Raw genomic sequence first — 12106 nt, 5'->3', positions numbered from 1 at the left:
TTCGATATATATATATATATATATATATATATATATGGTGGATACTTTCAAATCCACCAGAAAGTTTTAAAAGCTTGTATTTTTATTACTTTGTATTTTGATTCATATAAATTATTTATTCCGCACTCCGAAAATCAAACACTTATATATTATCAAATAAGAACTGTTTTAAAATCTTGAAAAAGAAGCCATAATTACATTCAACCCCCCTTCTGTAATTCTTGTTGTATTGTTAGGGAATAACAAACAGGTCTATCCTCCACCTCCTTTTCCTAAGAGGCTGGAGAAGCAAAAGTTGGACAAGCAATTTGCTAAGTTTCTGGAGGTGTTCAAGAAACTTCATATCAACATACCTTTTGATGAAGCTCTTGAACAGATGCCTAGCTATGCTAATTTTATGAAAGGTATTCTCTCTAGGAAAGTGAAGCTCGATGACTTAGAGACCATTGCTCTTACAGAGGAATATAGTGTCGTGTTGTAATAGAAGTTGCCTCCAAAGCTTAAAGATCCTGGAAGCTTCACTGTTCCTTGTACCATCAAAAAATTTTCATTCGATAAGTGTTTATGTGATTTGGGAGCTAGCATCAATCTGATGCCTTTCTCTGCCTTCAAGAAGTTGGATTTACCTGATCCAAAGCCTACATATATGTCCTTGTAGTTGGTCGATCGTTCTATTACATATCCACGAGGCATTGTGGAGGATGTCTTGGTCAAGTTGGAAAAACTCATCTTTCCTGCTGACTTTGTAATTCTTAATTTCGAGGAGGATAAAAAGATTCCCATAATCTTGGGAAGACCATTATTGGCTACTGGCCGAACCTTGATTGATGTACAGAAGGGTGAGCTCACTATGCGAGTGCTGGATCAGGATATGATCTTTAATGTTTTCAATACCATAAAATTCCCTACTGATAATGAGGAGTGCTTAAAAGTGGAATTGTTCGATTCTGTGGTTACTTCAAAGCTTAATCAAATGCTAAGAACTGATGCCTTAGAGAAGGCCTTGATGGGAAATTCAGATTGTGATGTGATGAAGGTGATGAGCAATTGTAGTATTTCAATGCTTCTCCTTGGAAGAGAAGGCTGGATATGCCCTTTCAATCTCTTGGAATGTCAGAACTCAAAAATGCTGAGGGGCGTCTCAAGCCATCTATTGAGGAAACTCCTACACTCAAGCTTAAACCTTTGCCTGAACACTTGAGGTATGCGTTTTTAGGTGATTCATCTACTTTGCCTGTTATTATTGCATCTGACCTTTCAGGTAGTGATGATGAAAAGCTCTTAAGAATTCTGAGAGAGTTCAAGTCGACAATTGGATGGACTATAGAAGATATCAAGGGAATCAACCCTTCTTATTGCATGTATAAAATTTTGCTAAAGGAAGGAAGCAAGCCGACTGTTGAGCAACAAAGAAGGCTAAATCCGATCATGAAGGAGCTGGTGAACAAGGAAATTCTTGAGTGGCTCGATGCAGGGATCATCTATGCTATTTCCGACAGTTCTTCGGTGAGTCTAGTACAGTGTGTGCTAAAGAAAGGAGGCATCACCATGGTTGCTAATGAAAAGAATGAGCTCATTCCTACTCGAACAATCACGAGGTGGAGAGTTTGCATGGATTACAAGAAGTTGAACAAAGCCATGAGGAAAGATCACTTCCCTCTTCCTTTTATTGATTAGATGCTTGACAGGTTGGCTGGGCATGAATACTACTGTCTTCTGGATGGCTATTCGGTTTATAATCAGATTTGCATCACTCTAGAAGATCTGGAAAAGACTACCTTCACGTGTTCGTTTGGTACTTTTGCCTTCAGAAGAGTTTCTTTTGGGTTATGTGGTGCACCTGCCACATTTCAGAGATGCATGATGGCCATTTTCTCAGACATGATTGGTCAGAATGTGGAAGTGTTCATGAACGATTTTTTGTGTTTGGGGATTCTTTCGACGAGTGCTTGCAAAATCTTGGCGCAGTTCTTAAAAGGTGTGTTGAGACCAATTTGGTTCTCAACTTGGAGAAATGTCATTTTATGGTGCAACATGGCATCATTCTTGGGCACAAGGTCTCTAGTAAAGGTCTTGAGGTGGACAAAGCCAAGATGGGGGTCATTGAAAACCTTCCTCTGCCAAATTCCGTTAAGAGAATCCGCAGTTTTCTTGGTCATGCGGGTTTCTATCGGTGGTTCGTCAAGGATTTCTCTAAAATCTCTAAACCATTGTGCAATCTTCTAGAGAAAGATGTCCCTTTCAAGTTTGATGATGAGTGTCTAGCGGCTTTTGAGAGCTTAAAGAAGAGCTTGATCATGGCACCTAATTGGAATGAGATTTTTGAAATGATGTATGATGTGAGTGACTATGCAGTTGGAGCGGTTCTTGGGCAAAGGAAGAACAATATATTTCATGTGGTCTACTATGCTAGTAAGACCCTTAATGGTGCTCAACTGAACTACACCACAACTGAGAAGGAGCTATTGGCCATTGTCTACGGTTTTAAGAAGTTTAGATCTTATTTTCTTGGAACAAAGGTGACAGTTTTCACTGATCACGCTACGATTCGCTATCTCGTGTCAAAGAAGGACTCGAAACCTAGATTGATTTGTTGGGTTCTTTTACTTCAAGAGTTTGAGTTGGAGATCAAGGATAGAAAAGGTACTAAGAATCAAGTTGCAGATCATCTCTCTCGCTTAGAAGATCCAAGTACAGCTTCACATGATAAGACATTGATAAATGAGTCTTTTCCCGATGAGCAGTTGTTTGGGGTGCAAGACGAAGAACCGTGGTTCGCAGACATTGTGAACTATCTTGTGAGCAACATTATGCCTCTGGACTTATCTTCTGCTCAAAGGAAGAAGTTTCTTCACGAGGTGAAGTGGTACATGTGGGATGAGCCATTTTTGTTTCGGCAAGGAGCTGACCAAATCATCAGGAGATGTATTCCGTACAGCGAAACGGAGGGTATCTTGCGAGACTATCATTCAACTGTTTATGGAGGCCGCTATGGTGGAGAAAAAATAGCAGCTCATATCCTTCAAGCAGGATTCTTCTGGCCTACATTGTTTAAGGATGCGCATCAGTTTATTTTGAAGTGTGATCGCTGCCAGCATGTTGGTAATATTTCCAAGAGGGACGAGATGCCTCTTAATGTGCTTCTCGAGGTTGAGGTCTTCGATATTTGGGGAATTGACTTCATGGGGCCATTTGTCTCATCATGTAATAATCATTATATCTTGTTGATGGTTGATTTTATCTCAAAATTGGTGGAAGTTAAAGCTTTGCCAATGAATGATGCGAAGGTAGTGCTTAACTTTCTTCACAAGCAGATATTCACAAGATTTGGGACTCCAAGAGTCATAATCAGTGATGAGGGATCGCAATTCTGCAATCGCAAGTTCACTGCTATGATGTAGAGATATAATGTGAATCATCACATTGCTATAGCCTACCATCCTCAGACTAATGGTAAAGATGAGGTATCTCACAAAGAGATCAAGTGTATTCTAGAGAAAGTTGTATGTCCATAGAGAAAGGATTAGTCTTTGAAGCTGGATGAAGCTGTTTGGGCTTATCAAACAACATTCAAGACTCCGCTAGGCATGTCACCATTTCAGCTGGTTTATGGTAAAGGTTGTCATTTTCCTGTGGAGCTGGAGCATAAGGCGTATTGGGTTTTGAAGAAATTGAACCTTGATATGGATGCAGCTGGTAAGAAAAGGATGCTTCAATTGAATGAACTCGATGAGTTTCGACTTCAAGCGTATGAGAACAACAGAATGTACAAGGAGAAAGTCAAGAGGTGGCACGATAGGGGTCTAGTGCTCAAATCATTTGTGCTGGGGTAACAAGTTCTTTTGTTCAACTCTCCTCTCCTTCCTTTTCCTGGGAAATTGAAGTCGAGATGGTCAGGGCCGTTTATTGTCAAAATTGTGTTTCCACTTGGAGCGGTGGAGATTTTTGAGAATAATCCAGGCCAGGCATTCAAGGTGAATGGACAGTGTTTGAAGCATTACTATAGAGATACGGTAAACCGTGAGGTGGTTAGTGCCGTTTTATTATCAACTTAATCTCGGAATTCTACGTCAAGCTAGCGACGTAAACCAAGCGCTTCTTGGGAGGCAACCCAAGCTTGTTGTACATTAGTTGGAAGAAAAGAAGATAGAAGGAAGAAAAAACTAGAAGAAAATACAAAAAAATCAGAAAAACAGAAAAAACAGGGTATTTTTTACAGAAGCACGCCACGCCCACGCTGAGAAGCGAGGCGGCCGCGCTGAAAGAACAGAAGCACGGCGTGCCCGCATTGGGAAGCGGGGCGACCGCGCTGGAACTCCAGACACACGGCGCGCCCGCGCTTCCAAGAGGGGCGGCCGCGATGACCCCTTGAAGAAGAAAAAAAATAGAAAATCGAAAATTTATTACAAAAACAAGACACCAGCCGAATTTCCCTCCTTCCACTACCCTAATTCCTTCTCCTAATCAATTCTAAACCCCCCCATTATCCCCACTAACCACACAATCATATCCCACTTCTAATTCTTATTCTTTATATATACATACACTTACATGCATCCATCTCCATCACTTTTATACTCTCAAACCCTAATTCTCTCTATATATCTCTCTCTTTTCTCACTTTATCAATTTTAATGGCACCCAAGAGAGCCCGCACTCAAGTTAGCAACAACATTAACCCCGCCACTACTGATTCTTCGAGTGTTTAGGGTACGAGGCCTAGGTTTGTTACTCCGAAGGCTGAAGCGGAGTACACGAGGGTGTTGACTAAGTAGATAGTGAAGGAGAGGGGTTTTCTACATTCGGGTAAGGATGGTAAGCTTCTTGAGATGATTTTGGAGATGGTATGGGTTTCTTTTTGTGAGGCACCCGTGGCTATGCCTATGAGTGTCGTTTGTGAGTTCTATGTGAATGCTAAGGTGGATAAGAATGAGTACTCGGTGATTCATGGGTTGACAGTGGACTATACTCTGAAAGCTATTCAGAGGGTGATCAACCAGCCCGAGAGACAGCCTACTCAGGAAGAGTGGGTTAATAAGACTGGGGATGATTTTGATTTGGATTTGATTGTGGCTACGCTTTGTGTCCCGGATACACATCGGAAGTTCAAGAGGAGATTAAATGAGTATGCCAATTTCCCTGCCTCATGCATGAACAGGTTTGCTCGTGCTTGGAATTCTTTTAGTTGTGTGAACATCATGCCTTCTTTTCATGTGCATAATGTGATTGTGGATCGTGCAAAGTTGTTGTGGCGGCGCTAGGTCGATTTTGAAGAATCCCGATTCTATTGGAAGACTGATTTTCTAGACTCCTGATTGGATGGGCTGGTATTTAAAGACTCCAAAAAGACATTTTTTCATAACAGAGCGCAAGGAGATAACAACAATAAAACCTAATAACACAAATTCAACGAAGGAAAAGAAGATCTAGTTTTTACTTGTGATTCTTTGCTTAAGTTGTAATCTTGGATGCTTGTTTTCTTTATTGTTTGAACCTATTACTCTTGTTAACGTACTTTTCTATATTTATTCAGTTTATAAAGACCTAGTTTATTGTAGTTTATCTACCATGCTTTCATCAGAACTCATGGTGATGATGAGTTCAGTTATGAACTAATCGTTATCGTGGGGTTCTAACGGATTTACTTATAGATTTCAATAGTTATTTGTTTCGATACCTAAATGTGTGGTGATCGTATGATATCTTATTATTGGTTGTGCTTATTCATCTTATGAGCGTCGCAAACTTATAAAATAGCGTGTTAATCTCTATTGAACCGACAGTGAATATAGATATTTAGAACTTGCCATGCTAGCATAGGTTCATGTATTTATTATGCATGATTCGTAGGTAATTTTAACCATCTTACTTGCCCTATATAATCACGATAGATAACTTGCGCATTAAACCTTTCTATTGTCAAATTCTATAGACATATAGGGTCTCAACATATTTGGTGTCTATTCAGATTCTATCTCTTTTATGGATGTCTGGTAGTAGGGTATTCGTACAACGAAAGTTGGCGTTTACTAGTTTTGTGTTATCTGATTAATTGTCATCGCCATTGCATGCTAAGGTTAAGAACAATGACTTTGAACGAAGTATTTAATGAAGTTATAATCCTATGTTTGTCTCATATAAGTAATTCAACCTCAATTCTCTTAGTTAATGCTATTTAGTATAATCTCTTAGTTTAATTAAAACCCAATTTTTTATTTGTCTTGACATTGAACGATAGTCATATCATTGTTGCATAAGTGCATAAATTAAACTTAACCTCAACCAGTCTCTGTGGGAACGAACTAGAAAGAATTCTATATTACTTGCAAACACGTATACTTTGTGTGTAATTTTAGCTCGTGTTTTCGTATCCTTGTAATTTAATTCGAAATTTCTCAATTCTTTTCATATCCTCAACCTCATCACTTATTCTATTTTAATCATTTTCTTTTACGATCTATCTTTTTATTTAGATTAATAAAGTTTATCCAATTACAAATATACCCTCATCTTCTACCTCATTCATCATCTTCCTTGCTCACACAACCACCAAACTTCCATGAATTCCGGTGAGCCACCAACCGGAATTTTTTTGACGGCCACCAGACCCTCTCCGCTCCCCTCTTCATCTTCTCCTTCTTCCTCTCCTCTCTCCTCTCTCTCATTTTCTCTCCCTCTCTCTCAGATATCTCTCTCGGACCTCCCACTCTTTCCACTTATCTCCCTCGTTTTTGCTCTGTTTTCTCTCGTTTAACCACCAATAGCTTCGTCTCGCATTCCCCAATAATTCCCCCTTCATTCCTGTTACAGTTTGAAGTGTTCTAATTCAAGTGCTGGGAAGGGCGAGAAATTATATTATAAAATGATGTCATTATTTATGTTAGTTAGGACAGTGTCGTTTTTGCTTGTACGAGGTAAACGCCAACCATCTTAACAAACCCACTAGGATAAGGACAACTGTTTATTTCTTTGTACTGGCTATATTACCAGTCCACCATCCCTTGTATTCAATAACTTGAAGATCAATTTAATTCTTGTAATTTCTTTCATTCTTGTCTTTTACTGAAAAAGCAAAACAAAGTAGATCTAGTTTATTTCTTGTTGCATTTGTAACAATTTGGTATCAGAGCCTCTCCTTCCTTGGAAAATTAATGGCAGAAAAGAACACCCTGCAGCACTATGACCAGGCTATAACAGCATTGGCACATAGATGAGAGTAGTGGAAGAATTTCAAAGCTCCGCTTTGGAACAACTACAGCAGATGAGGGAACAATTTTCAGCAGAGAACAAGGATATCAAGAACAGCATCTCAGAGCTAATGGAGATGATGAAGCTCCAAGCAGCTGGAAAACAACAATCTTTTGAAGGTAGTAGCTCAAATAAACAACATCAGACCTCTAAAGTGGTAAATCTCTCCTGCTCTACCCCCACTAATTATGCTATAGCTAATGAATCATTGCGTATTCATGATGTTGATTCTACTATGAGGACACAGAGGCCACCACCTGGATTAAACCCTCATGTTGACCTCAATATTAGATCTGTAGCATACACTACCCCAGAACTTGGAATGTTCACCTTGCCTCACGGTATACATACTGGACATCCACATTACAACCCTCACTCCCACATTTTTTCTACTAACACCATCAACCCATCTATCATGCCTCCATACTTTCATACAACCTTAAACCCTTTTGCCCCACCTTTATATCTTCACACCACCCAACCCACAATCACAACTCCAATTCCTTCATTTCATACCCCTGTACCACAACCCTCCATACCAACGTACTTTCAACAAGTTCCAACCTGGAACCAGCAAAACTAAGGGTTTCAAAGACTTATAAACACCAACCCCACTATTAAAACCCCAAAATTTGATTTTCCCAGATTCAGTGGTCATGATCCTAGAGGATGGCTCATAAAATGTGAGAAATACTTCAAGCTTATTCCAACACCTGATTTAAGGGCCAGAGTCTTTTGTGTGGAACTCCATATGGAAGGAGATGCGGATATTTGGTACAGAACCATCAAAGAGGAAAAGACCAATCTCCTATGGCCTGAGTTCTCTAGGTTGGTCTGTCAGCGTTTCTCCAAGAGTGGATATGAGAACATAGTTGGTCAATTCAACAAATTGGTGTAAAAAGGCTCCGTTGATGAGTATATTAATAGATTCGATGAATTGAGAAACTATGTGATGCTATAAGAAGGCTTTCACCGTGAGTCTTACTATATTGATAATTTCATCAGTGGCTTAAAGGAGGAGATCTCACAGTCCTTGTACTCAAATAAACCACAGTCATTGCAGGAGGCTAGAGACAGAGCACGAGGTCAAGAGCACTACCTTATTGTATTGGATAGGAGGTATAAGGCTTCACAAGCTATCAGCAAACCCAACAATTCTATGCCATCTCAAGGTGCTGGTCCCTTGAAAAATATTGGAGACAAGCCTGCTACAACGACTAGAAATTCAGACGGTTACAGAAGACTGTCACTAGCTGAGATCAATGAGAGGAAGTCTAAAGGCTTGTGTTTTCATTGTGATATAAAATTCGAACCAGGGCATAATTGCAGAAAGAAGAAAATATTTGTTATGATGGGGGATGATCAGAAGGACCCTTCTAACAAGGAGGAGTTAGAAATTATTTGGGAGGAAGATGAAATGTGTACACCTGAACAGGTTACTATAGCTAAAATTTCACTGCAAGCCATGAAAGGCTCAACTGGGAACTGTACATTAAAGCTACAGGGGGTTATCAAGGGAAGGAGTGTGTCTATCTTGGTTGATAGCGGATCAACCCATAATTTCATCTCACTAGCCCTCGTGAAACAATTACAATTGACTACTAGTCCTTGCAATGCATTTGACATTACAGTAGCTAATGGTGAAAGGATAGGGTGCTCAACTGTTCTTGATGAAGTTAAGTGGAAGATGTCAAATCACACATTTACAAGTGAAATGAATGTCATTCCAATGGGTGGTTATGATATTATCATTGGCGTCAAATGGATGACTTTGGTTAGTCCTGTCACATTTGACTATAAAGACCATAGTATACTGATCAACTGGAAGAATCAGAAAATTAAATTACAGCAGGATTCTAAGTCACCCACTATTCAATTGATTCTGGATGTTGTGGAACAAACAAAGTTCCATCAAGAAGAAGAATATTTCTTGGTGCAACTCACTGCAATTAATGGAGAACATGAAGGCATGAAGGAAGTAGCACCTAAATATCAAGAATTGCTTTAACAGTATGCTGATATATTTGCAATACCACAAGAACTGCCTCCACCAAGATCACACGATCATAACATACCTTTGAAGCCTGGCAGCCAACCAATCTCAGCTAGACCTTACAGATGTCCAATAGCTTATAAGGAGGAAATTGAGAAGATTTCCAAGGAAATGTTAGCTGCTGGAGTAATATGGAACTGTACATTGCTGTTTGCTTCACCGGTGCTGCTAGTAAGAAAAAAGGACAAATAATGGCGACTGGTCATTGATTATAAAGCCCTCAATGGAATTACTATCAAGAACAAGTTCCTGATTCCGATAATCGAGGAACTGCTAGCAGAACTTAAAGGAAGTAAAATCTATACCAAGTTAGATTTGAGAAGCGGCTATCATCAAATTAGGGTGAACGAAGCTGACATCTTCAAGACGGCCTTCAAGACTCATAGTGGTCACTACGAGTTCATGGTGATGCCGTTTGGGTTCACCAACGCACCTGCATCTTTCCAGTCGCTTATGAATGAAATATTCGACAAATTTCTGAGGAAATTAGTGCTTGTCTTTTTTTATGACATTCTCATCTATAGTTCTACTGAGCATGAGCATTTATCTCACTTATGACAAGTCTTTGATGTGCTGAGAGCTCACAAATTGTTGGTTAAAATAAGTAAGAGTGCCATTGCACAACAACAAATTGAATATTTGGGCCATATCATCTCTCATAAAGGAGTCTCTGCTGATGATAGTAAAATCTCTGCAATGATCAATTGGCCAAGGCCAAGGACTATTAAAGGATTGAGGGGATTTCTGGGTTTAACAGGCTATTATAGACGTTTTTTGCAGCACTATGGTATAATTAGCAGACCGTTAACCCAGCTGCTTAAGAAGGGTAATTTTAAGGGGATGAAGAAGCGGAAAGAGCATTTAATAGATTAAAATAAATAATGACCAAGACCCCTGTGTTAGCTCTCCCTGACTTTACTAAACCATTGACGATCGAAAATGACGCTTGCAAGAATGGAGTTGGTGCAGTTATGATGCAAGATGGGAGGCCTATTACTTACCTAAGCAAGGCATTAAGCACCAAACATTTGGGACTTTCTACTTACGAGAAGGAACTGCTGGCCATCATCATGGCTACTTAAAAATGGCGTTCATACCTATTAGGAAACACCTTCATCGTCAAGACGGATCAAGAAGCACTAAAACATATCATGGAGCAAAGGATCTCTACTAGCTTGCAACATAGATGGTTGTCTAAGCTGATTGGATTTGACTACACCATCCAATACAACAAAGTTAAAGATAATCATGCAGCAGATGCACTTTCATGGGTATTTGAGGATTCTGAGCTCAGTACAATGTTACATGTGGAAGTTCCTGCGTGGAAACTGGAATTGCAGGAAAGTTTGAACAATGATAGCTTTGCTCAAGAGTTGATGGCTAAATAGCTGATTAATCCGGTAAACAATTAGGGATATTTGGGGACACTTGGGTACTGCTGCTACAATAAAAAGAGCCAGAAAGAACCTTCTATTGGCCAACTATGAGGGTCGATATAACCAAATTCATTCGAGAATGTGAGGTTTTTCAAAGAAACAAGCCTAAACACATCCTTTCTCCGGGGCTACTCCAGCCTATAGCTATACTAGATCACTCATGGGAAGTAATTTCAATGGATTTTATCGAAGGCCTTCCTAAGTCTCAAGGGAAAAGTATAATCTTGGTGGTTGTTGATAAATTGACCAAATATAGCCACCTAATGGCATTACACCATCCCTATTCTGCACATTCAGTAGCTTTTGAAATGATAAATTCGGTGGTCAAGCTACACGGAATTCCTAAGGCTATCATATCAAATCGTGATCCAGTATTTGTCAGTCAGTTTTGGAAGGAAATTTTCAAGGCTATCGGTACACAACTAAGGTTGAGTTCTGCATACCATCCACAAACTGATGGTTAAACAGAACGTGTTAATCAATGTATAGAAATGTACTTACGTTGTATGACTGGACAAAGACCTGTAGATTGGGTAAATTGGTTACATCTAGCAGAATGGTGGTACAATACCAACCATCACAGTGCACTAGGAATGTATCCCTACGAAGCCTTGTACTCTACTCTTCCACCTTCAATAAACTATCAATATGTTAGAACTAAGGAAGCCACATTCAACGGAATGCTACAGAGGAGAAGAGAGACACAATTGCTGATAAAGGAAAATCTGGTAAAGGAACAGGAAAGAACGAAGTGGTATGCTGATAAAGGGAGAACGGATAGGGAATTTCAGATTGGAGATGAAGCATTCTTAAAACTACGGCCTTATAGACAACATTCTCTTGTTAGTAGAAGGAATCACAAACTATCTGCGAAGTATTATGGGCCTTAATAGTTGAAAGGGTGGGTAAGGTTGCATACAAACTGGCCTTACCAGCTGGAGCTAAACTGCATAATGTGTTTCATATTTCTCAATTGAAGAAAAGGACAGGTACATGATCAACTTTACAGACGTCTCTACCAGGAATGGATGATGATGGTAGCTTGGCTCTTCAACCAGTGGCAGTGCTCAACAGGAAGCTGATCAAGAGGGGAAACCAGCCTGTCATAATGATATAAGTGCATTGGGAGAATGGCACGCCTAATGAAGCTATATGGGAGAAATGGGACCAGTTCATCAAGAAATATCCAAGTTTTCATCCTTGAAGACAAGGATGTTAAAATGAAGTGGGCATTGTTATAGTTTGAAGTATTCTAATTCAAGTGCTGGGAAGGGCGGGAACTTATATTATAAAACGATGTCGTTATTTATATTAGTTAGGACGGTGTTGTTTTTGCTTTTACGAGGTAAACGCCAACCATCTTAACAAA

Source organism: Apium graveolens, chromosome 1 (assembly GCF_009905375.1).
Source record: "Apium graveolens cultivar Ventura chromosome 1, ASM990537v1, whole genome shotgun sequence".
NCBI classification, from domain to species: domain Eukaryota; kingdom Viridiplantae; phylum Streptophyta; class Magnoliopsida; order Apiales; family Apiaceae; genus Apium; species Apium graveolens.
The sequence above is the reverse complement of the archived record's forward strand: the minus strand, read 5'-3'. Positions refer to the sequence as shown.